This window comes from Mercenaria mercenaria, chromosome 17 (assembly GCF_021730395.1).
Source record: "Mercenaria mercenaria strain notata chromosome 17, MADL_Memer_1, whole genome shotgun sequence".
NCBI classification, from domain to species: domain Eukaryota; kingdom Metazoa; phylum Mollusca; class Bivalvia; order Venerida; family Veneridae; genus Mercenaria; species Mercenaria mercenaria.
This window is the reverse complement of record NC_069377.1, coordinates 19,196,568-19,223,903: the sequence shown is the minus strand read 5'-3', so window position 1 is coordinate 19,223,903 and position 27,336 is coordinate 19,196,568. Positions and strand designations below refer to the sequence as shown.

At 35.8% G+C, this 27,336-nt stretch overlaps 1 long non-coding RNA gene across 1 annotated transcript; it reads left to right on the top strand.

Annotated features, from left to right (window-relative positions):
- The first annotated feature begins 108 nt into the window (after positions 1-108).
- On the top strand, positions 109-10,212 carry LOC128550339 (uncharacterized). The gene is made up of 2 exons (XR_008368225.1): positions 109-5,279; positions 6,073-10,212. It is a non-coding gene; the product is annotated as an uncharacterized LOC128550339 (long non-coding RNA).
- The last annotated feature ends 17,124 nt before the right edge of the window (positions 10,213-27,336 follow it).

Genomic DNA, 27,336 nt, shown 5'->3' with positions numbered 1-27,336 from the left:
CCATAGATATTATTCATAACTTTCGCCCATGATACTTTTTCAGTTTTTTTATTATAAACTCGACAATGCGCTTTGTAGACGTCTTTTTCTTTTCTGCACCATCTTTAATCCTTTAGCCAACTCAGTTTGAAATGACAATTGCCATTTTGAAATTAATTGTCAGTAAATCACAACAGGAATCAGTAAATTTACGTCGTCAGTCCGTGCGTGCGTCAACAATTTCTTCTCTGCACGATAGTGGCTACATTTATGATTTTATTTTAACCAAACTTGCACACAACTTGTATCACCATAAGATCTCGGTTCCTTTCTTGAACTGGCCAGATCCCATTATGGGTTCCAGAGTTATGGCCCCTGCAAGGGCCAAAATTAGCTATTTTGAGCTTGTCTGGTCAATAGCAGCTTGATTTATGATTTGATTTTTACCAAACTTGCACACAACTTGTATCACCATAGGATCTTGGTTCCTTTCTGGAACTGGCCAGATTCCTTTATGGGTTCCAGAGTTACGGCCCCTGAAAGGCCCAAAATTGGCTATTTTGACCTTGACTGCACAATAGCAGCTTCATTTATGATTTGATTTTAACCAACTTGCACAAAACTTGTGTCACCATAAGATCTTGGTTCCTTTCTTGAACCGACCAGATCCCTTAATGGTTTCCAGAGTTATGGCCCCTGATAGGGCCGGAATTAGCTATTTTGACCTTGTCTGCACAATAGCAGCTTCATTAATGATATCTTGGTTCCTTTCTTGAACCGGCCAGATCACATAATGGGTTCCAGAGTTATGGCCCCTTAAAGGGCCAAAATTGGCTGTTTTGACCTTGTCTGCACAATAGCAGCTTCATTTATGATTTGATTTTAACCAAACTTGCCGCAACTGATATCACCATAAGATCTCGATTCTTTTTTTATACGCCTGCAGGGACGTATTATGTTATCGCCTCGGTGTCCGTCTGTCTGTCTGTGTGTTGGTTAGCAATTTACCTTCTGCTCTATAACTCTTGAACCCCTTGATGGATTTCAGAGAAACCTGACACAAATGTTCACTCATTGAAAGGATGTGCAGAGTGCATGTTTCGGATGGCTAAATTCAATGTCAAGGTCACACTTAGGGGTCAAAGGTCATATGACTTTGTTTTATGTGAATATTGCTCTGCATTTGCGTTGCATTGCAGTGCTCTTGTTTTTATTTGGCAGATCCTTCTTTTGTTTGCTTACAATATTTTTTTTTATTACTTCCCTTTTATGTTACTATAAATAGCTTATTTAGTAACTTTTTAGCTCACATGTCACAAAGTGACAGTGTGAGCTTTTGTGATCGCGCAGCGTCCGTCGTCCGTCCGTGCGTCCATCCGTGCGTCCGTGCGTAAACTTTTGCTTGTGACCTCTCTAGAGGTCACATTTTTCATGGGATCTTTATGAAAGTTGGTCAGAATGTTCATCTTGATGATATCTAGGTCAAGTTCGAAACTGGGTCATGTGTGGTCAAAAACTAGGTCAGTAGGTCTAAAAATAGAAAAACCTTGTGACCTCTCTAGGGGCTATATTTTTCACAAGATCTTCATGAAAATTGGTCAGAATGTTTACCTTGATGATATCTAAGTCAAGTTCGAAACTGGGTCACGTGCCATCAAAAACTAGGTCAGTAGGTCAAATAATAGAAAAACCTTGTGACCTCTCTAGAGGCCATATTTTTCATGGGATCTGTATGAAAGTTGGTCTCAATGTTCATCTTGATGATATCTAGGTCAAGTTCCAAACTGGGTCAGCTGCGGTCAAAAACTAGGTCATTAGGTCTAAAAATAGAAAAACCTTGTGACCTCTCTAGAGGCCATACTTTTGAATGGATCTTCATGAAAATTGGTCAGAATGTTCACCTTGATGATATCTAGGTCAAGTTCGAAACTGGGTCACGTGCCCTCAATAACTAGGTCAGTAGGTCAAATAATAAAAAAACCTTGTGACCTCTCTAGAGGCCATATTTTTTATGGGATCTGTATGAAGGTTGGTCAGAATGTTCATCTTGATGATATCTAGGCCAAGTTCGAAACTGGGTCAACTGTGGTTAAAAACTAGGTCAGTAGGTCTAAAAATAAAAAAAACTTGTGACCTCTCTAGAGGCCATATTTTCATAAGATCTTCATGAAAATTGGTCTGAATGTTCACCTTGATGATATCTAGGTCAAGTTCGAAACTGGGTCATGTGCCTTCAAAAACTAGGTCAGTAGGTCAAATAATAGAAAAACCTTGTGACCTCTCTAGAGGCCATATTTTTCATGGGATCTGTATGAAAGTTGGTCTGAATGTTCATCTTGATGATATCTAGGTCAAGTTTGAAACTGGGTCAGCTGCGGTCAAAAACTAGGTCATTAGGTCTAAAAATAGAAAAACCTTGTGACCTGTCTAGAGGCCATACTTTTGAATGGATCTTCATGAAAATTGGTCAGAATGTTCACCTTGATGATATCTAGGTCAAGTTTGAAACTGGGTCACGTGCCATCAATAACTAGGTCAGTAGGTCAAATAATGAAAAAACCTTGTGACCTCTCTGGAGGCCATATTTTTCATGGGATCTGTATGAAGGTTGGTCTGAATGTTCATCTTTATGATATCTAGGTCAGGGTCACATGAGCTCAAAAACTAGGTCACTATGTCAAATAATAGAAAAAAAAGGACGTCATACTCAGTTCAAAACTGGGTCATGTTGGGACAGGTGAGCGATTCAGGACCATCATGGTCCTCTTGTTTATTATTGGCCGTAGGGAAAAACTGAGACCACTTTTCTGTGGTACAACATTGGTACCTCCAATTTTTAGGTGTATTTTGACATATCTGTACCTTGTAAGAATTTTTTCTTTTTGTTTTTGGTTAAAGCAATGGTACTCAGGTGAGCGATATAGGGCCATCATGGCCCTCTTGTTTATTTTCTTTTATTTTTTTTCTCAGATTCCTTTGATAACAGCTAAAACATTTCAGATTCAGAGATGTTAATTGATCACATGTTTGACTTCGTGGGAGTGTAATAAAGCCAATGAATAAAAATGATAATACATTAGAGTATTAAAGTTTTGATGTCGATATTGTTTAAAATATATATGAGAATTGGTCAAACTGACTTGTTTCTATAGTGAAAGAAAGTAGATTTTTTGTTGTTTCAATAGGAAACGCTAACATGTACCGTAATTAATGCTTGGCAGAGCCTCGCATTTCTTTATATTATTCAACTTGTTTAAAAATTCAATATGAAAAGACACTTATGTAATATCCTTTATAATATCCTTTATCAAAGTGCTGTTACGGATCTCACGTGCAATCATAAGAAAATAGAAAGTTTTAGACCAACTTTGCTAAATAAATAAGCACTTCTGTGAAGAAAACAAAGAACCTGCTTGTAAATGAACTTCATCTTTTAAAAGATTTTTTCCAAACATGCGACAGCGCTGCACTGCAAATTATGCTCGGTATTATGACAATACAACACTTAGATAAAGCTTCATTCCAATATGGTGGCTTCTAGCAAATTAATTACATCTTTTTTTCTAAGTCTTAGCATCTGTATTAGTACTTGTTTTATATTTCTAAAATAATTAACATTTTATCTTGGCCAATAAAACAAACAAAATGCTGTTAAATGCAGTTATTTTACATAGTACATTAAATTCATACATGTAGTACATTTTTTCGTATTTAAAAAAAAAAACATTTATGGAATCCTTGTTTAGGTTCTCATCATTTTCACTGAGTCTGTTAGAGCTTAACAGAAACAGTCACTTTTGCAGATTCAATATTATTTCCATATATCAATCAATAACAAAAGCGCTTGTATCATCCAGGCTGTTATTAGAAGAACTGGAATGGTTGTTCAACTCCTTTTTTGCAGTCTGTTAAATGTCTCTTACTTCCTACTCGTACCCACTTCCCTTGTCAACAGAAATAACAATGTCTGTCTTAAAACTTCCATCATTTTGAATAGGACAAGTATATATGCGCTGGGGAAAATATTACATGATGGACCTGTGAATTCTTTACTTATTTGTGAAACAGGTCTCATAAGCGTAAATACGACTAGTTATTACTGGTATACACTCCAGACACCTGAAATGATAAACTTGACAAGTAGTTGATTAAGTTACACTTTTCATCTTATAGGAAATCAGTCACAATATTTGAAACTTATGTTTCTGGAATCTTGTATAAGTATGTACATTTTAACTGAGATGCTGAGCTCCATTTTTTTCATCAATAACATGTTCAGTCAAATGGTTCAATTTTGGCTTCAAATAGAGGTATATGTACAGGTAACAAAAGCGGTAACAACATTTATGTCGCATTTGTTATTGCGATTAGAATAATAAAGTTAAACTTTTACTTTTAATATTTTAGACTTGGAATTGTTGCATTGCTTAATTCATTCTACTAACAGAGTAGATTATAACAGTTACTAATGTCACCGAGTGTGAGCTGTTTACATAAAATATTTAACAAAAACTATGTTTATGACAATAAATCATAGCTTTTCCTCAGCAAATATCATATACATTGTTAACATCAGGTACATAGCAGTACAACTACAAGTACATAATTTGATTACCGCACCGCCAGGGGTCCGTTTGTTTGTTTTATTTATTTATTTTTTTGGGGGGAGGGGGGGTGGTTAACGTCGCACCGACACAATTATAGGTCATACGGCGACTTTCCAGCTTTGATGGTGCCCCATCCGTGCATTATTTCATCAAGAGCAGGCACCTGGGTAGAACCACCGACCTTCTGTAAGCCAGCTGTGTCACAAATTGACATACGGGCCTTATTTTATATGTATTGTAAATGCAGGTATTGCATCATCTTTTTGTAAATTTTTGAGTTATTGAGGTAAATGTCAGATTTCACGCATGAAATACCTCTCATGTTTTTCTGTATTTCATAACTTAAATTTCCATGTAAATTTCATTAAATTCTGTTCAGTAATAAGAAAGTTGATATTTTATAAACTTCAGTAATTTATGTTTTTATCCCCAAAACCACTATAATGGGCCTCAAATTGTCAATTTAAATCCGCGCCAAAGTAGTTAGATTCCCCGGCTATATCGTGAATCCCGTGGAAACACAAATAGTCGGAGTCCATGGCTTAGCCGTGAATCCTATGAAATTTAGTATTTGGCGGGACATTATCCTTTAAATAGACTGGACTAGATATGCCTTGCGCACACCACCTTACGACTTTATAGACGAATCTATGTCTGAATTATTTTCTTGCTAGAAATTTATGCTCGATCGAGGTAAGAAATTTATTTGTTAGATTTTTGTATGATTTTTGCATTACGATTTTTATTTGGTAAATTTTTGTTCATTCTACAGAATTCTGTAACATTTACTTTTCGGCATATGATTTTAGTTAGTTTCGGTATGTCAGGATGATTTATTAAATTTTTCAGACTTTTGTAAATTATTTCGAAAGAGGAATCTAAAATGTTTCATTTATATAAGATGTTAGATTTGTACTGAAATTTGTATCGTGATAATTGTAAAGCACAGTTTCAAAAACTTATGTCAAACATTTTGTTAATTATGGAACGCCATTACTGCATTGTATTGTTATGTATAAATCTATATGGCAAGTTTAGTACCATATATATATTATTGTAATATGAAATTGTGTGCCAGTCTATTGCATACACATACAATGTCCGTTTTAGTGTATGGCTTTTGATATTATATGGATGCCAACTATCATATAACGTTTGATTTATATTGAATTTTGTTAATTTGTAGTTGTAAATAATAGCTGCAGTTTATCATGTCCGTATCTATAATGTTTCATCATATACTTTTCATATCTTTTTCATACTTTAACTTTAGTCTTTTAAGTAAGTAATTAATTTTGGTAATAATGGAAGTAATAAGTGACGTATTTTAATCATGTGACGTTTGAACTTAGTAGCACATATGTTTTGTATAAGTAGCACGTATTATTTATGGGAGCCTACGGAGGTATGGTGTACCCAAAGGAGCAGCTTTATGCCCTGACTTATTTGTTTTGCTATGGTGCTTACCATATGTTATATATTTTAGCTTCTTCCGCCAGACGATTTTTCCTGGTGATGTCATAACCCGGAAGTACAATGCCCGAGGTTCACTTGTCTTCACTCGCCTGGATGTGATATTCCCAGCGCAGAGCTTTCGTCCCATGGTTGTGCCGTAAACCGCAAAGACGATGATTTTTGTTATCCTCTGAAGTCAGCTCAGGGATGCAATCACCTACCACCATAGGGAGCCAACACGGAATCAACGTATTCACGGTTTAAAGGGACTGTATTTTGAATTTAGAAGCTACGTTTTGTTTGTGCTACTTAAAGTTCACAATTACATTAAAGACCTGTGTCACGTCAGATTAGAATGGACTATAAGAACTTTTGTATCTAGAGATACTGAACTTTCTTTTTTTTTTCTTATAATCAGTTTTTTTTTTTGTTTTTTTTTCTTCATATCATCTATTCATTGTAAATAAGCATCTTTTGTAAATAAATTTGTAAATATTGTAAAGGGTGTTGATTTGTTCTGATGGTTACTGTCGCCGGTACGGCCTTTCCTGTCACAAGCTGGATGGCTTCCTCACATGAAGAATTCAACACCCCGAGTGAGGCTCGAACCCACATCGATGAGGAGCAAGTGATTTGAAGTCAGGGACTTTAACCACTTGGCCATGGAGGCCCAAGGGGTCCGTTTGTCATTACCGACCCCTAGCCTGCATGTAATGAAACTAATTTACAAGTCAGTTTACATGCTGGCTGCACATAAATTCTATTTTCATAAGATGAAAACATATTTTACAGACAAAGTACGTGGTTGATTAAAACATGTTTTGCAAACTAAGTACGTGGTTTGCAGTATAAAAACAAATTATACATGATATACGGACACATACAACCACCACTTTTTTAGTCAGTTTTGATAACAGATGAAAGTCATGTTTATCATCATGAAACGGTCTCAGAAAAAATGTGCAGCCTAAACCGGGACTCGAACCTATGGCTTACCATGCCTACGCTCTTCCAATTGAGCTACAATGGCCGACCAGTACGAGAACCGCTACACACCTTTCCACTTATCGCAAGAAAATTGGCTCTCTTTGCTAATGTCTGATGCAGACTATTAACCGAATTCAGATGCACACCCCAGTCAAAGTGCTTTGTTCCGCATGGGCCCCAAGAGTGAACATGTCAGTAAGAACCTCCAAATGTAACAGTCTAAGGAAAAGTTGTGCAAACTAGACCCGAACTTAATGCGCCAACGCTCTACCAACTGAGCTTATAGGACACCCGATAATAGAACTTATACGTAATATGTGAATAAATGACAAATCGATTGTTCGTTTGACCATAAAATGTAGTGATAAAGATTTATAGAGTGTTAAATTCATGTTCTAGCTTTTGACACAAAACATGTGTGCTAAACTTTTTTTCTGCTACATATATTTGATTAATTTTAAATTCAATATGACTTGTTAATTTACAAAAAAAGGAAGATTTCCGTAGCTACTTTAGAGACATTACGCAGCCATTCAATAAAAAAAAAAAAAATGAAAATGAAATTTTAGTCCCATTCAAATACAGTATAGTCAGTAGGCTCTTTGAAAAACAGTGTATAATTTCCAGTCTGTGCACTTTCCTGTCTTAAAACTCTCTAAGATGTGCATGCAACAAAATAAGCTAGGTTTAAAACATGAAAGCTAGCATTTGAATCTGCAATTATAAGTTATGGATTCAGGTGTAAGCAAGTCACGACAAGTGTTTGCTGAACGGCGAACGTTATACTTCACGAACCTTTTCTGCTATAACTTTTGGTTTATCTCCACGGTTAGGTAATCCACATTCAAGCCAGAGTTTCAGCTCAAATACTGAATGCTCATTTATATCATTTGAGTGAAACTTCGCCCTTGGAATACGGTTTCTGTCAAGTTTTTATTTGGAATAGTTTCTCAGAAGCAATTGTGTTTGTTGTGTATATCAACTTAATCAAGCAGTATACATGACATATATCGATGACGTCACTGGCGACTGCATTCTAAAAATAGCCGTTAATATAAAAATAGCCGTAAATAGTCCTGATGATATTCATGCACTTTGTTATAGCTGCACTAATTTTTTTTTTATTTGCTGTTTTGCACTAAAAAGTGTAGTGGTTTTCGTTTACCGTCAATTATTCCATTGAGTCAGAGCAAAGCCCCGACCAAAAAACCAGTCATTCACTAGACACATCTTTTCTGGAAAATAGTAATTCTCTAGACACATTTTTTTTTCAGAAATTAGTCATTCTCTAGACATACCTTTTCCAGAAATAATCATTTTCTAAACACATCTTTTCCATAAATTATCAGTCTCAAGACACACCTTTTCCAGAAAATAGTCATTCACTAGACGCACCTTTTCCAGAAAATAGTCATTCACTAGGCACACCTTTTCCAGAAAGCAGTCATTCTCCAGACACACTTTTTCCAGAAAAAGTCATTCACTAGACACTTTATCCAGAAGACAGTCATTCATTAGACACACCTTTTCCAGAAATTATTACCGGTAGTCTCTAGACACACTTTTTCCACAAACACTCATTCACTAGACACACCTTTTCTAGAAATGACAACTTTTTCAGAAAACAGTCTTTCTGTAGACACACCTTTTCCAGAAATCCGGAAAATAAAGTTTGCTAAATCTTGCAATGTCAACAAGTAACTTATGGCTACATAGAAAAAGTAAAAAGGGGCACTGGCATCATAGGGACACACAGCTAGTTTTCCAGTAGAGTAGGAATAGAACCTAAAACTTTCAGAGATAGGAAAACATTCTTAGAAAATAATTGTTAAGTCCTTCAAATAGCCAGATATTATTTTACAATTGTGAATTGTATGAAAGTTGTGTTTATATCAATAATTAAAATTTTGGGATTTTTTAACATCAAGATCATTATCATGTTTTTGCAAACAATGACAGCTCTTGTGTTAAGGAATAGGTTAGATTTTTTAAAACTTCAGAATATACCAGGTATTAAAACTTTAATCCATAATATATGGAATTTTTAACTTGTCAAACTTTTTGGTATCATATTTCATCTTTAGAAATATAGTAATGTAACTGTTTATATAAATTTACTGATGGGTTGCTGTTCTTTCATGGAATGATTTTCATTTCCTAATACGAGTCCAAGTTTGATCCTCGGGTGGGGCGTATGTTCTCCGTGACTATTTGATAAACGACATTGTGTCTGAAATCATTAGTCCTCCACCTCTGATTCATGTGGGGAAGTTGGCAGTTACTTGCGGAGAACAGGTTTGTACTGGTACAGAATCCAGGAACACTGGTTAGGTTAACTGCCCGCCGTTACATGACTGAAATACTGTTGAAAAATGGCGTTAAACCCAAAACAAAAAAAAAAAACAAAAAATAATACGAGTCCAGGTTTGCAACCTGTCTACAATATTTTTCCGTTACAGCATCTTTTTGTTGTGGACCTACTTTGCGATGCATGGCTCTATGACTGTGTTTGGGGTGCTCTGTGCTTCTGGGAAATCTACCCTTACCTTTTATCTTTTATTCTGTCAGCTGGATTAATTACGTTACACCATTTATTCTGGTTTATCAAACATGCAGAACTACTTTAACTATGTATTTCAGGTACTTTAAAGGCACAGTTATCTATCAGTTTATTTCTTACTGCTGTCACCATAGAGTGGAAAATGAAATAAGCTTTAGGTATAATATGATAATTGTTTTCACAAAAAAGGCAATTTTTGTCAGTATGTGATCTACATTTACCTCACTGTATTGTGTGTTTGTCAGCTTATTTACTTAAAAAAATGAGATTTTAACAATGAGATGATATTGTGAAGTATCACTCAGTAGTTTTCTATGAGGATACTACACTTTTGCATGTAACAAAATGTCACATTTAAGAACATGTGTTGTAGTACATAAAATGTTAGGTTAGCAAGGTGTGATTATATTTATCTGTAGTATCTGTGTATGTTTAAAGGGCTTGATACTGAGAGGAAAAGATGGCTTGTGGGTTTTCATTTTACAGAATTAACAAGTCATATTAATAGATCTGTCTTAAAGTGAATCATTCAGTTCTATCTTTTTGCAGTAACCAGGATTGTTATATTTAGTTGTTCTTTTTAAATGTATTTTTTAGAAAAATAAACAGCAATAAAGTAGTTTTCACTTTTAGTTGTTTATATTTAGATGGAGATGAAATATCCTGTAAGTTAGGTAATTAATTATTATTTTCAATTAGGTATTGATAATGAGAGAAATTGTTTACATATATCCAGTTACACCCATTATACAAAGACTGGGAATAATGAATGATAGCAAACATGTGTAAATTGTTGAACATAGGTCAGTCATCCAAACATTGGTCAGTCATCCAAACATAGGTCAGTCATCCAAACATAGGTCAGTCAGTTATGCAAATATAGGTCAGTCATCCAAACATTGGTCAGTCATCCAAACATAGGTCAGTCATCCAAACATTGGTCAGTCATCCAAACATTGATCAATCAGTTATGCAAACATAGGTCAGTCATCCAAACATTGGTCAGTCATCCAAACATAGGTCAGTCATCCAAACATTGGTCAGTCATCCAAACATAGGTCAGTCATCCAAAGATTGGTCAGTCATCCAAACATTGATCAGTCATCCAAACATTGGTCAGTCATCCAAACATTGGTCAGTCATCCAAACATAGGTCAGTCATCCAAACATATAGGTCAGTTATCCAAACATTGGTCAGTCAGTCAAACATAGGTCAGTCATGGTCAGTCGGTCAAACATAGGTCAGTCATCCAAACATTGGTCAGTCATCCAAACATAGGTCAGTTATCCAAACATCGGTCAGTCATCCAAACATAGGTCAGTCATCCAAACATTGGTCAGTTATCCAAACATTGGTCAGTCATCCAAACATAGGTCAGTTATCCAAACGTAGGTCAGTTATCCAAACATTGGTCAGTCATCCAAACATAAGTCAGTTATCCAAACATTGGTCAGTCATTGTCAGTCGGTCAAACATAGGTCAGTCATCCAAACATTGGTCAGTCATCAAAATATAAGTCAGTTATCCAAACATTGGTCAGTCATTGTCAGTCGGTCAAACATAAGTCAGTCATCCAAACACTGGTCAGTCATCCAAACATAGGTCAGTCATCCAAACATAAGTCAGTCATCCAAACATAGGTCAGTCAGTCAAACATAGGTCAGTCATTGTCAGTCGGTCAAACATAGGTCAGTCATCCAAACATTGGTCAGTCATCCAAACATAGGTCAGTCATCAAAACATAAGTCAGTCATCCAAACATAGGTCAGTCAGTCAAACATAGGTCAGTCATTGTCAGTCGGTCAAACATAGGTCAGTCATCCAAACATTGGTCAGTCAGTCAAACATAGGTCAGTCATTGTCAGTCGGTCAAACATAGGTCAGTCATCCAAACATTGGTCAGTCAGTCAAACATAGGTCAGTCATTGTCAGTCGGTCAAACATAGGTCAGTCATCCAAACATTGGTCAGTCGGTCAAACATAGGTCAGTCATTGTCAGTTGGTCAAACATAAGTCAGTTATCCAAACATAGGTCAGTTATCCAAACATTGGTCAGTCATCCAAACATTGGTCAGTCATCCAAACATAGGTCAGTCATCCAAACATTGGTCAGTCATCCAAACGTAGGTCAGTTATCCAAACATAGGTCAGTCATCCAAACATTGGTCAGTCATCTAAACATAGGTCAGTCATCCAAACATTGGTCAGTCATCCAAACATAGGTCAGTTATCCAAACATAGGTCAGTTATCCAAACATTGGTCAGTCATCCAAACATTGGTCAGTCATCCAAACATAAGTCAGTCATCCAAACATAAGTCAGTTATCCAAACATAGGTCAGTTATCCAAACATTGGTCAGTCAGTCGAACATAGGTCAGTCATTGTCAGTCAGTCAAACATAGGTCAGTCATCCAAACATTGGTCAGTCAGTCAAACATAGGTCAGTCATTGTCAGTCGGTCAAACATAAGTCAGTTATCCAAACATGGGTCAGTTATCCAAACATAGGTCAGTTATCCAAACATAGGTCAGTCATCCAAACATAAGTCAGTCATCCAAACATAGGTCAGTTATCCAAACATAGGTCAGTTATCCAAACATTGGTCAGTCGGTCAAACATAGGTCAGTCATCCAAACATTAGTCAGTTATCAAAACATTGGTCAGTCATCCAAACATAGGTCAGTCATCCAAACATAAGTCAGTCATCCAAACATAGGTCAGTTATCCAAACATAGGTCAGTTATCCAAACATTGGTCAGTCGGTCAAACATAGGTCAGTCATCCAAACATTGGTCAGTCATCCAAACACAAGTCAGTTATCCAAACATAGGTCAGTTATCCAAACATTGGTCAGTCATCCAAACATAGGTCAGTCATCCAAACATAAGTCAGTTATCCAAACATTGGTCAGTCGGTCAAACATAGGTCAGTCATCCAAACATAGGTCAGTCATCCAAACATAGGTTAGTCATCCAAACATAAGTCAGTCATCCAAACATAGGTCAGTTATCCAAACATTGGTCAGTTATCCATTCATTGGTCAGTTATCCAAACTTTGGTCAGTGAGTTCATAGTCAAACAAGTGCCAAAGACTGGGAATGAGACAAAATTACCAGAAATTGCAGCATTAGCTGTCTAACTTAGGAAGTTCTTACCCAATATTTTTCAATGGGTCAAAATGTTTTGGCAATAAAACTTACAGACAAGTAATTATGTCTCCCACCACACAGTGGTGTGGGAGACATATTAATTTACTCCAGTCTGTGGGTGTGTGTGTCTGTCTGTCTGTGTGTGTGTCTGTCTGTCACAAAGCTTGTCCGCACTCTAAGTCGAACATTTCTCATCCGATCTTCACCAAACTTCAACAAAATGTGTCCGCCAATAAGTGCTCGACCAAGTTCGATAACTAGCCAAATCGGCCTAAGCACTTTGGAATTATGGCCCTTGAATTACCAAAAACACTCAGATTTCTTGTGCAGCTTTGCCCCTAAACCAACGCCTATACTACTAGTAGTATAGGCGTCCTTTTGGTGTCAAGAAAGCGCATGCACATGTTGATTAAGTAAACAGTATATAAAGACTGACTTACTATTTAGATGATTAGGCAGTTGTGGGAGACATGCGCTTTTCTCAAAAGCATCTCTAGTTGGTATCATGATGGGAACCAACTGCGCGCCACTCATTGCTGATTTATTCTTATACTGTTATGAACGAGATTTCATGCTTAGTTTATCCAGTGAGACACAATTTGAAATCATTGAAGCTTTTAATGGAACCTCAAGGTATCTTGATGATATTTTAAATATAGACAACCTATACTCAAAATGGTGAAACACATTTACCCAAAAGAGTTACAGCTTAATTATCAGGCTAATACTTCAGACTTAGAAGCATCATTTTTGGATTTAAATTTAACAATTGTGAATAATAATCTAGAAATGAAAATATATGATAAAAAGGACGATTTTAATTTTGAAATTGTCAACTTCCCCCACCTTGATGGAGATGTCCCTCGAGCAACATCGTACGGTTTCTATACTTCACAACTTACTCGTTTTGCCAGAGCCTGCTCAAAGATAGAGGATTTTAATGATAGAAATCTTCATATCACTAAAAAATTATTACAACAGGGTTAACGTTATCATACGCTACGGAAAGCTTTCAGTAAATTTTACTACAGTTCGTCCGAACTGTTAGAAAAATACAATACTAACCTAAAAACACTTTTAAAACTTGGACTTACACACCAGGAATACTATGGAGATGTATTTTATAAAATTAGGAAAATTAAACATAGTCCTTATTTTAATCAGATATTTGTAAAATGTGTTAAAAAGTTTATCAAAAGAGGATACGATGCGAAAATCGTGAAGCACAGTGCATGTTTAGTGATTGACCCCTCTACAGTTAATCGCTACGCTTTCCTATTTGATGGTGCGATGACTAATAAAGTGTAAGACTCCATGATGCTTTTCTCCTAAATCCTACATACAACGGACGGAGGGAGTTGAATTTTGTCTTGCAACTTTCTTAGTCGTGCCCTTGAAAGTTAGGCTCTTTATTTTAGCTGCCAGGGTCCTGGGATGGTGCACGATTGTTTTTTCTTGCTTGTAGGTGTGCTTGTGTGCTTGTGTGTCTAAAGCCGTGCCCTGTAGTGTTCTTGTATCTGACTTATCTGTTTTTAGCTCACCTGAGCAATGCTTAGGTGAGTTATTGTGATCACTCAATGTATGTCATCTGTCGTCTGTCAACATTTCGCTTGTGTATGCAATAGAGGCTGTATTTTTAGCTTGACTATTTGAAGAATAGTCTAGATATTCTACTCACCCTGGCATCGGCGTCTGTGTGGCCATCAGCGTCGGTGTCACACCTTGGTTAAGTTTTAGCATGCAAGTACATACAGCTAACATTTAAAGGCATATAGCTTTGAAACTTATTTTTTCTTTTTCTAGGTCAATTACCAACCTCACTGGGTCAAATTCCATAACTCTGACATGTATTTTGAGCAAATTATGCCCCCTTTTGGACTTAGAAAATTCTGGTTAAAGTTTTACATGCAAAACTAATGCAGATATTGAATTGAAACTTCACATATGTCTTCGGGGTTATAAGACTAGTTGATAGCACCAAGTCCCATAACTCTGACCTTCATTTTGGCGAAATTATGCCCCCTTTTGGACTGGTTAAGGTTTTGCTTGCAAGTACATACAGCTATTACTAAAAGGCATATAGATTTGGAACTTATTTTTTCTGGTTAAAGTTTTGCGTGCAAGTACATACAGCTATTACTAAAAGGCATATAGATTTGGAACTTATTTTTTCTTTTTCTAGATAAATTACCAACCTCACTGGGTCAAGTTCCATAACTCTGACATGTATTTTGGGAAAATTATGCCCCCTTTTGGACTTAGAAAATCCTGGTTAAAGTTTTACGTGCAAGTTACAATCTCCAAAACTAATGCAGATATTGAATTGAAACTTAATATCTGTCTTCGGGGTAATCAAACTAGTTGATAGCATCAAGTCCCATAACTCCGACCTGCATTTTAGCCAAATTATGCCCCCTTTTGGACTTAGAAAATCCTGGTTAAAGTTTTGCTTGCAAGTACATACAGCTATTACCAAAAGGTATACGGATTTGAAACTTAATTTTTCTTTTTCTAGATCAATTACCAACCTCACTGGGTCAAGTCCCATAACTCTGACATGTATTTTGGGCATATTATGCCCACTTTTGGACTTAGAAAATCCTGGTTAAAGTTTTACATGCAAGTTACTATCTCCAAAGCTAATGCAGATATTGAATTGAAACTTCACATGTGTCTTTGGGGTTATAAAACTAGTTGATAGCATCAAGTCCCATAACTCTGACCTTCATTTTAGCTAAATTATGCCCCCTTTGGACTTAGAAAATCCTGGTTAAAGTTTTGCATGCAAGTACAGACAGATATTACTCAAAGGCATTAGATTTGAAACTTATATTTCCATTTTCTAGATCAATTACCAACCTCACTGGGTCAAGTTCCATAACTCTGACATGTATTTTTGGCAAATTATGCCCCCTTTTGGACTTAAAAAATTCTGGTTAAAGTTTTACATGCAAGTTACTATTTCCAAAACCAATGCAGATTTTGAATTGAAACTTCACATGTGCCTTCGGGGTTATAAAACTAGTTGATAGCATCAAGTCTCATAACTCTGATATGCATTTTGGTCAAATTATGTCCCCTTTTGAACTTAAAACTCTTTTGATATTTAACATTTTGGTAATATTTTCCTGCTTCTGGGACAATATTTCGAATAGTCGAGCTTTGCTGTCTTACGGACAGCTCTTGTTCAACTGATCTTCATGAAATTTGGTCAGAATGATAACCTTGATGAAATCTAGGCCAAGTTCGAAAATGGGTCATCCGGGGTCAAAAACTAGGTCACTAGGTCAAATAAAAGAAAAACCTTTTGTATGCGATAGAGGCTGTATTTTTCAGTTGATCTTCATGAATTTTGGTGAGAATGATTAACTTGATGAAATCTAGGCCGAGTTCAAAAATGGGTCATTTGGGATCAAAAACTAGGTCACTAGGTCAAATCAAAGAGAAACCTTGTGTTTCCGATAGAGGCTGTATTTTTCAACTGATCTTCATGAAATTTGGTCAGAATGATTACCTTGATGAAATCTAGGCCAAGTTCGAAAATGGGTCATCTGGGTTCTAAAATTAGGTCACTAGGTCAAATCAAAGAAAAACCTTGTGTTTGCGATTAAGGCTGTATTTTTCAAATGATCTTCAAGAAATTTGGTCAGAATGATTGCCTTGATGAAATCTAGGCCAAGTTTGAATATAGGTCATCTGTGTTCAAAAACTAGGTCTCTAGGTCATATCAAAGAAAATACTTGTTTAAATTCAAGAGACTGCATTTTTGGTCCAATCCTTATGAAAATTGGCAAGAATATTCATTTCCATGAAATCACTACGTCAAACATGTTTACACTGTTATGGTGTGTTTCTCAGGTGAGTGACCTAGGGCCATCTTGGCCCTCTTGTTCTATGTTAGTTAGTTGGATGTGGTTGTGTGTTTATCTTTGGTACATGAATGTCTGCGCTGTTGTGGTTTACGTTGTTGTGTAACTGTTATTAAGGAACTTGGCATTCCCTTTGTATATTCACCCTTGTTCTACTTTTCCCTTCGACCTCCTCCCTCACCCACTTTCTACCCCTTACCACTTCCTCCCCCTCTATCTATGTTTGGCATAAATTTATATGTACTTGTTAGATTTTTGAAGCAACCCGTCTGTAATATTTTTCTGTTACAGCTTCTTTTTGTTGTGGGCCTACTTTGCAAATGCTTGGCTCTGAGGCTGTGTTTTTAGTGCTCCATGCTTCTGAGAAATCTACCCTTACCTATTATCTTTTCATCACCCTGGAATTATTGACCCTTGTTGAATTTGTTGAGAAAATTGAGAAGAGGTCTGCTCAGGTTTAAAGTTGTGTTTTTATGCCCCCGAAGGGAGGCATATAGTTTTTGAACCGTCTGTCAGTCTGTCAGTCTGTCTGTCCGCAATTTTCGTGTCCAGTCCATATCTTTGTCATCGATGGATGGATTTTCAAATAACTTGGCATGAATGTGTACCACAGTAAGACGATGTGTCGCGCGCAAGACCCAGGTCCGTAGCTCTAAGGTCAAGGTCACACTTAGACGTTAAAGGATAGTGCATTGATGGGCGTGTCCGGTCCATATCTTTGTCATCGATGGATATATTTTCAAATCACTTGGCATGAATGTGTACCACAGTAAGACGACGTGTCGTGCGCAAGACCCAGGTCCGTAGCTCAAAGGTCAAGGTCACACTTAGACATTAAAGGATAGTGCATTGATTGGCGTGTCCGGTCCATATCTTTGTCATCCATGGATGGATTTTCAAATAAATTGGCATGAATGTGTTCCACAGTAAGATGATGTGTCACGCGCAAGACCCAGGTCCGTAGCTCAAAGGTCAAGGTCACACTTTGACGTTAAAGGTCATTTTTCATGATAGTGCATTGATGGGCGTGTCCGGTCCATATCTTTATCATTCATGCATGGATTTTAAAATAACTACACATGAATGTGTGGCACAGTAAGACGATGTGTCGCGCAAAAGACCCAGCTCCATAGGTCAAAGGTCCTAAACTCTAACATCGGCCATAACTATTCATTCAAAGTGCCATCGGGGGCATGTGTCATCCTATGGAGACAGCTCTCTTGTTTTAAAGTAATTTGCTGTGAGAGGCGTATATTGTGACACTTTTTTACTCTTGCTTATGTGTGATATGAAAGAATATGTCTATTGTTCTGTGCTGACAATGATATTTCAGTAAAACAAAATTTAATTACATTATTGCTCAATAATTGGTTCAACCATATAAAAAATATACGTTTATATTGATTTTAACTGATATCTTTTTCTAAATGATTAGTACCTATGGGTACATTTTTTTGGCTCACCTGATCACAAAGTGCTTGGGTGAGCTGTTATGATCACCTACCATCCGGGGTCCATCCATCCATCCACACTATATGTCATCTCCTCTGAAACTGTGTGGGGGAAATTGATGGAACTTGGCTTGGATGTTCTTGTGTGGTCTTCCAAAATTGTTCAAACTGTTCTTGCTTGGTTGCACATAGGGGCCGCCAGAGCTAAAAATCTTCAAATGATATCTCCTCCTAAACGGTTACTCTGATTCTGAAATAAATTAACACAAATGGTCCTTGTGTGACTTTCTACCAAGATTGTTCAAATCATTCTGATCAGTCAAAAACATGGCTGTCAGGGGTCGTGGTCACCTTTTCCTATATGTTTAGAGTGGAAATTTAAAAAAAATTCTTGTGTGAAAGTCTGGAATTTAAAATAATTTCTCACAAATAGTCCTTGTATGACCCTCTACCAAGGTTGTTCAAACTATTCTGATGCATTATTATTATTACACCAGATTTATATAGCGCCCATTCCTATATGTGTATAGTGGAAACTTTAGAAATCTTATTGTATGAAACCTTTTTGGCCCAAAAATTTAAATAGTTTCACACAAATATTCCTTGCATGACCCTCTACCAAGATTTGTTCAAATTATTTTGATATATGAAAAAACATGGCCGCCAGAGGGTGTGGTCACTTTTCCCTGTATATGTATAGATGACACTCGAAAAATTTTCTTGTTTGAAACTGCTGCCCTGATTTTCGAATAATTTTTGAGATACATGTGACACAAACTTGTATGCCCTTTATGAATATTTTTGACAATTAATGGTCCTTGTGTGACCCTCTACAAAGAACGTTCTAATTATTTTGATTTGTCAAAAAAATGGCTTTCAGGGGGCGTGGTCATTTTTCCGTGTATGTGTATGTTGAAAACTTTAAAAATCCCCTGGTCAGAGACTGCTGGCCGTATTTTGAAATAATTTCACACAAGTGGTCCTTGTGTGACGTTCTACCAAGATTGTTAAAATAATTCTGAATTGTCAAAAGTCAGAGGATGTGGTCACTTTTCCCTATATGTAGGGAGGACTGTTAAAAGATAATGTAGACTTTTGCTGTCAAAAGCCACCTTTTGTGTATAGTTCAATGTGAGATATATGATTGTAATTTGCAATCTTTGTGAAATTCGGTCATACATTTTTGCATAACCAGCGTTGTCGCTTTTTTAATTCATCTTGATTTGCATTTGACTGCTAATGTTCGCACCTATAGTCCACTTGTATATTTGAATTTTAGTCAAAGTGCAGCCCCATGTTAAGGTGACATGTACTGAAAGTAAGGTGCCATTTGGATTAGGGAAGTGGAAATAAACAACATTTGAACTAAGTGGTCATTGCTGTTGGTAATGCACTTAAATTGTTATTGACATAGATAATCAGACCTTTGCTCAGTTATGTACAGTCAAACCTGTGTTAAAGACCACCTCTGAACAGAGACCACCTGGCTCTAAAGACCACATGATTTGTTTCCCATTTTAATATTTACAGTGTAGTCTAACCTGTGAATAAAGACCACCTCCCAATAAAGACCACATTTTGGCTCTCCCAAGGGTGGTCTTTATAGACAGGTTTGACTGTATAAGTACCGCACAGTATTATGGCGTTTTTATTTTTAGCAACATGTAAATAAACAATCAGTACTAAGCACTCTCTTTTAAAACAAAAGATATAGGAAGTAAATTCAAAAGTTGGCTTGGTGGCGCGTTAGGTTGAGTGGATAGACATGTAATCATTTTGTTGTGATAGTTTTGATGGTTTGAACCTTGCATCCGTCCAGTTTTTTTTTGTTGTTTTTTTTTTTCATTTTTTATTTTAATTTACATTCTTGGTGTAAGTTTGTTTTCCCTGGTTTCTAATTCATTCACGAAAGCTTCAAAAACATTAGATTATAATAAGAAGCGTATTTAAACATAATTACGTGTTAACTGTGACATGTGTAAGTTAGTGAACAAGTCAATACTAGATTAACCGACTCATGTTGTTTTCGTTGACTCGTATTGAAAAAAAGAGAAGAAATTACAGTTTTAAAAATATTTTGTACGGGTCTGGGAACCAAACTCCCGAGGAAAAATTATAATACGGACACTGTTACTGCTCGGCCAACGAGGAATAACTATTTGTGCTGTAAACATAGTGTATTGACTTAAATTTATGCTATTGTTTTGTTTGTTTACATTTCAAAGCGCCTTATTACTGTGCGATACCTATAGAGATTTTGGCAAACACCAACTGAAATTTATAAACTAATGAAGCAGACGCCATAACAATAATCGGTCATCTATGTCTTGATCTTTAAGTTGTACAAACAATTGGCAAATGGCCCAGAATTGCTAAAAGACAGCAAAGATTGAGAGAGAAAACAAAAAATCCGTGATTCAACTTTAAAGTCAGTCTATGACACCTTGGATGTACAAAGTGTGCATCCTGTCTGAGATTCTTGTCATAAGTGTTCATACTATTTTCAGTATTTGAACCAAACAACTTCTAATGATTTAGATATTGTTTATCAAAATTAATAAAAGAAATATACAAATATAAATTAATACAAACTTGATTAAGCATCTAGATGAAGTCAAGATGTTGAAATATACGGTGCCCCTAAAGTGACATGTTACGCACTTTTTTTCCACTTAGGTAATGTGAGACTTTTTTTATTTCGTTTAAATCATTTCGTTTAAACGAAATAACTATTTCGTTTTAACGAAATCATTTCGTTTTAACGAAATAACTATTTCGTTTAAACGAAATAACTAATTCGTTTAAACGAAATCATTTCGTTTAAACGAAATAGTTATTTCGTTGAAACGAAATAGTTATTTCGTTGAAACGAAATAAGTTCGTTTAAACGAAATAACTAATTCGTTTAAAAGAAATCATTTCGTTTAGAATAGCATTTCGTTTAAACGAAATAACATTTCGTAAAAAGGAAATCATTTCGTTTAAACATATTAGTTATTTCGTTTAAACGAAATGATTTCGTTTTTACGAAATGTTATTTCGTTTAAACGAAATGATTTCGTTTTTACGAAATGTTATTTCGTTTAAACGAAATGATTTCGTTTAAACGAAATAGTTATTTCGTTTAAAAGAATTAGTTATCTTGTTTAAACGAATTAGTTATCTCGTTTAAACGAATTAGTTATTTCGTTTAACGAATTAGTTATTTCGTTTAAACGAAATAACTAATTCGTTTAAACGAAATGATTTCGTTTTTACGAAATGTTATTTCGTTTAAACGAAATCATTTCGTTTAAACGAAATAAAAAAAGTCTCACATTACCTAAGTGGAAAAAAAGTGATTTTGTAATTCTTGTTTAAACGAATTAGTTATCTCGTTTAAACGAATTTGTTATTTCGTTTAAACGAATTAGTTATTTTATTTCGTTTAAACGAATTAGTTAATTCGTTTAAACGAAATAACTAATTCATTTAAACGAAATAACTAATTCGTTTAAACGAAATAGTTATTTCGTTAAAACGAAATGATTTCGTTTAAATGAAATAAAAAAAGTCTCACATTACCTAAGTGGAAAAAAAGTGCGTAACATGTCACTTTAGGGGCACCGTAGAAATGTGATCACCGTGCACCAGATTATTGTAAGTGACTGTTTTTGCGAAGGACTATCTCATGATTGTATGATCATAATCACATCAAATTTGCAGTGAAGTTATTAGAAAGATTGTAAATCATGATTTTGTAATTCTTGTTTTGCTTCATTAAAGTATATAAAAGCTAGAGGCAAAGTCTACATTATTTTTTAACAGTCCTCTTGTAGTGGAAACTTCAAAAATCTTCTTGTCAGAAACAGCAAGCCCAATTTTGAAAGAATTCTACACAAATGTTTCTTGGACCCTTTACGAAGATTGTACAAATTATTTTGTTTTGTCAAAAACATGGCCACCAGGGGATGTGGTCACTTTTCCCTGTATGTATGTAGGGAAACTGTTCAATATTATCTCTATCCAATGTCTTACACCCCCACTGTCCCAAAAAAACACATTATCTGCCAGTGTTTATTCAGAAGAAACTTGAATTTATTCTTGTCTGAGAACACTGGCACTATTTCAAAATAATTTTATAGACATTTTCCCTGCATAACCATCTACCAAAACTGTTCAAGTAAGCAATGTAACTGTCAGGTTGGCGATCTAGAGCCATGTCACTTGTAATCATTTTTTTTTCCCTGAAAGGATGTATGCCACCTTATTTTACTTTATTTTCATTTTCTATTAAAATTAATACCTTAAAATATATACAAATCCCTGCCTTAAAGCAGCTACCTTAAAAATAAAACAGCTACCTTAAAATAATATTAAGGTAAAAATCTTCTAGTAAAAGGACATAAAATTTTGTTTCAGCAAATTAATGTTACACCTCAAGAATGTAAGTACACCTTTAAAATTTTTGAAGAATATAGTAAATACAGATTTGATGGAACTGTTAATTCTGAATGAAATTTTGATGGTAGGCAACTGATTGTATTAGTATTTCAATGTATGTATTATAGATATCATCAGCATGAAAATACATGGAAGAATGTCTAATTTTTCATGCAAACCAGTATCAGACTAGGGATAAAATATGCCAGAATTTATAGCTTACTACATTCTACATGCATTTATATCTGGAGTTAAAATGACAATGGCTAGATGGTACAATATCATGGCACAATTGTTGAGATATGTCATCTAGAATTCTTAAGTAATGTCCGATACATATTGAGTCCATTTCTGTGGACCATAATTATGCTGTATCAATATTCTACTGGTATGCTATAGCATAAATGTTTGTTTTGAATATCAGACAAAAATATATTTCAAGATTTCTAGCTCGACTATATGAAGTATATGGAGAGCTATCCTACTTGACCCGGCATCAGCGTCTTTCCGCGTCTTTTCCACCTTGTTTAAAATTTTAATGCACTTTCTTTTTTTTCTTCTTATCTTTGTTTTTATACACCTGAAGGGATGTATTATGTTATACCCCCGGTGTCCGTCCATCTGTCCGTCGGTTAGCAATATCGTGTCCGCTCTATAACTCTTGAACCCCTTGAAGGATTTCGAAGAAACTTGACACAAATGTTCACCACACTGAGACGACATGCAGAGTGCATGTTTTGGATGTCTTGCTGCAAGGTCAAGGTCACACTTAGGATTCAAATGTCATATGAGTGTGTTTTGTGTCCGCTCTGTAACTTTTGAACTGCTTGAAGTATTTCGAAGAAACTTGGCACAAATGTTCACCACACTGAGACGACATGCAGAGCGCTTGTTCCGGTTGACTAGCTTTAAGGTCAAGATCACACTTAGGGGTCAAAGGTCATATATGACTTTGCTTTGTGTATACTGCTCTGCATTGCAGTGCTCTTGTTTTTATTTGGCAGATCCCTTTTCTGTTCTCTTACAAAATTTTTTTTATGAATTACTTCCCTTTTTTGTTACTATAAATAGCTTCTTTTGAAACTTTTTTATTATTGGCCGTAGGGAAAAACCGAGACCACTTTTCTGTGGTACAACAGGGATGGTACATCCAATTTTTAGCTCTTCTGAAACTTGGAACACTTGTTCACCATCAATAACTGAACCTGTACAGCAAGAAACATAACTCCATCTGCTTTTTTGCAAGAATTATGGCCCCTTTTGGACTTAGAAAATATCAGATTTCTTGGTTAAGTTTTATGTTTAGGTCAACTTTTCTCCTAAACTATCAAAGCTATTGCTTTGAAACTTGCAACACTTGTTCACCATCATAAGCTGACCCTGTATATCAAGAAACGTAACTCTGTCCTGCTTTTTTCAAGAATTATTGCCCCTTTTGGACTTAGAAAATCAGATTTCTTGGTTAAGTTTTATGTTTAGGTCAGCTTTTTTCATAAACTATCAAAGCTATTTCTTTAAAACTTGCAACACTTGTTCACCATCATAAGCTGACCATGTACAGCAAGAAACATAACTCTGTCCTGCTTTTTGCAAGAATTATGGCCCCTTTTGGACTTAGAAAATATCAGATTTATTGGTTAAGTTTTATGTTTAGGTCACCTTTTCTCCTAAACTATTCAAGCTATTGCTTTGAAACTTGCAACAGTTGTTCACCATCATAAGCTGACTCTGTACATCAAGAAACATAACTCCATCCTGCTTTTTGCAAGAATTATGGCCCTTTTTGGACTTAGAAAATCATGGGTAGGACAATTTTTATGCCCCAGAAGGGAGGCATATAGTTTTTGAACCGTCTGTCTGTCCGTCGGTCTGTCGGTCTGTCGGTCTGTCACTCTGTCGGTCCGTCCGCAATTTTCGTGTCCGGTCCATATCTTTGTCATCCATGGATGGATTTTCAAATAACTTGGCATGAATGTGTACCACAGTAAGACGACGTGCAGTGCGCAAGACCCAGGTCCGTTGCTCAAAGGTCAAGGTCACACTTAGACGTTAAAGGATAGTGCATTGATGGGCGTGTCCGGTCCATATCTTTGTCATCGATGGATGGATTTTCAAATAACTTGGCATGAATGTGTACCACAGTAAGACGACGTGCAGTGGGCAAGACCTAGGTCCGTAGCTCAAAGGTCAAGGTCACACTTAGACGTTAAAGGATAGTGCATTGATGGGCGTGTCCGGTCCATATCTTTGTCATCGATGGATGGATTTTCAAATAACTTGGCATGAATGTGTACCACAGTAAGACGACGTGCAGTGCGCAAGACCCAGGTCCGTAGCTCAAAGGTCAAGGTCACACTTAGACGTTAAAGGATAGTGCATTGATGGGCGTGTCCGGTCCATATCTTTGTCATCGATGGATGGATTTTCAAATAACTTGGCATGAATGTGTACCACAGTAAGACGACGTGCAGTGCGCAAGACCCAGGTCCGTAGCTCAAAGGTCAAGGTCACACTTAGACGTTAAAGATCATTTTTCATGATAGTGCATTGATGGGCATGTCCGGTCCATATCTTTGTCATTCATGCATGGATTTTAAAATAACTATGCATGAATGTGTGACACAGTAAGACGGTGTGTCGCGCGCAAGACCCAGCTCCGTAGGTCAAAGGTCCAAAACTCTTAACATCGGCCATAACTATTCATTCAAAGTGCCATCGGGGGCATGTGTCATCCTACGGAGACAGCTCTTGTTCTATTATAAAAAAAGAAAAATCAGATGAGCGTCAGCACCCGCAAGGCGGTGCTCTTGTTAGGTGTATTTAGACATTACTTTACCTTGTAAGAATTTTGTTTTTGGACTTAGAATTTATTTTTTTTGAATTACTTCTTTTTGTTGTTCCTGTCCTTTGGGCTTCAACAGTCAAGTTCATTAAATTTTGCTCCCATCCTCTGATGTAACCCTTTGGGCGTATATTGCCCCACTTGGCGGCACTGTTGTTACTAGATGGATTTGCTTCAAACTTAAAATAGTTATTCCTCATCATCACCAACATCATCTGGCATAAGGGCCATAACTCTCACACCAATATTTTATGAATTATTCCCCCCTTCTTACTTAGAAGTTCAGGTTAAAGTTTTGGTGCACTTTCACTCTATCTCAGTTATTACTAAATAGATTTGATTCAGATTTAAAATAGTTGTTCTGCGTTATCAACCACATCAGATGACACAAGGTCCATAACTCTGGCACCAATTTTTCATGAATTATGCCTCCTTTTTACTTATAATTTCAGGTTAAAGTTTTGATGCACTTTTGCTCTTTATCTGTTATTACCAAACGGATTTGATTCAAACTTAAAACAGTTGTAGCACATCATCACCCACATCTTATGATACAAGGGCCATAACTCTGGCACCAATATTTCATGAATTATCCCCCTTTTTACCTAGAATTCCAGTTTAATGTTGGTGCACTTTTATTTTATCTGTGTTATTACTTAATGAATATTTTATTCAAACTTAAAATAGTTCTTCCACATTGTCGTCTTCATCATATGACACATGGTCCATAATTCTGGCACAAATATTTAGTGACTTATGTCCCTTTTTTACTTAGAATTTCAGTTTAATTTTGAAGCTTTTTCACTATATCTTTGTTGTTACTAAATGGATTTTATTCAAACTTAAAACGGTGGTTCCATATGACGCATTGTTCATGAAGCTGGCACCAAAAACGCTATAAGTTATGCCCCCTTTTTACTAGAATTTCTGGTTCAACTTGTGATGCACTTCTGTTCTATCTCACTTATTTGATTCAAACTTCAAATAGTTGCTCCACATTATTAGCCACATGATATGACACAATGTCCTGGTGCATTACTTTTGCAGAAATTTCCATGAATTATGTCTCTTTTATACTTATTTAATGTTTTGATACACTTCTCTATCCCTGTTATTACTAAATACATTTGACACAGACTTAAGCTATTGTCCAATATCTTCATCCACATTGGAGTAATTAAACACTTCAGTGTCAGCTCCAGCCCAGTTTCACTATCCAGCATCAAAATAGTCCAGCGCGATGTCTCCTGTGACAGCTCTTGTTCACTGTCTTTGTCAAAAAAGTGTTGGTTAATCAAAATTCAGAACATTGGTGTCAAAATTCAGAACAAAGGTTTCAGAATTCAGAACAAAGATGTCAAAATTCAGAACATAAAATTTCTGACCAAATTTATACAGATTTCTAAAACCAACTTGCCAGCATTGAAGATAAAAGGGGTTTAACACCAAACATGTGTATCTCAAAGACAGAAACAAGAACAAAACATATTCACAATGTTACTACAGATGGATGGGGTACTTGATAACATCACTCAAAAATCGTAAACAGTTTTGGCAATTTATTTATTATTTATAAAATGCTTCTTGTTCTGCTTAATTATGTAATGTATTTATGTGAATAAAGAAATGATACTAAGATTTCATTTAATTTACTTTATTTTAGATAATTTTACATTACTTTGTTCAATTAAAACCTAAAGGAAGCTGCCCTCAAATTTCACCTAATTTGGCTAGTTTCAGAGTTTGGCTAGGATTTCTTTTGAGGACTTTTTTCTTCTGTTGCATAAATAACTAAAGATTATAAATCCTCAATAAAACTTAATGTTGCAATTAACTTAAGATTCTATCATAACTTCTATATGACAGTTATATGACTGGGGCCGTATTCATAAAGCATCTTAAGTATAAGTTTTGACTTAAGTTTAAGATTTTACTTAAGTTTGTGGTGATTTCAACTTAAGTCTAAGTAAAAACTTAAGTTCTAGTCATAAAACAGCTAAAACTTAACATGCT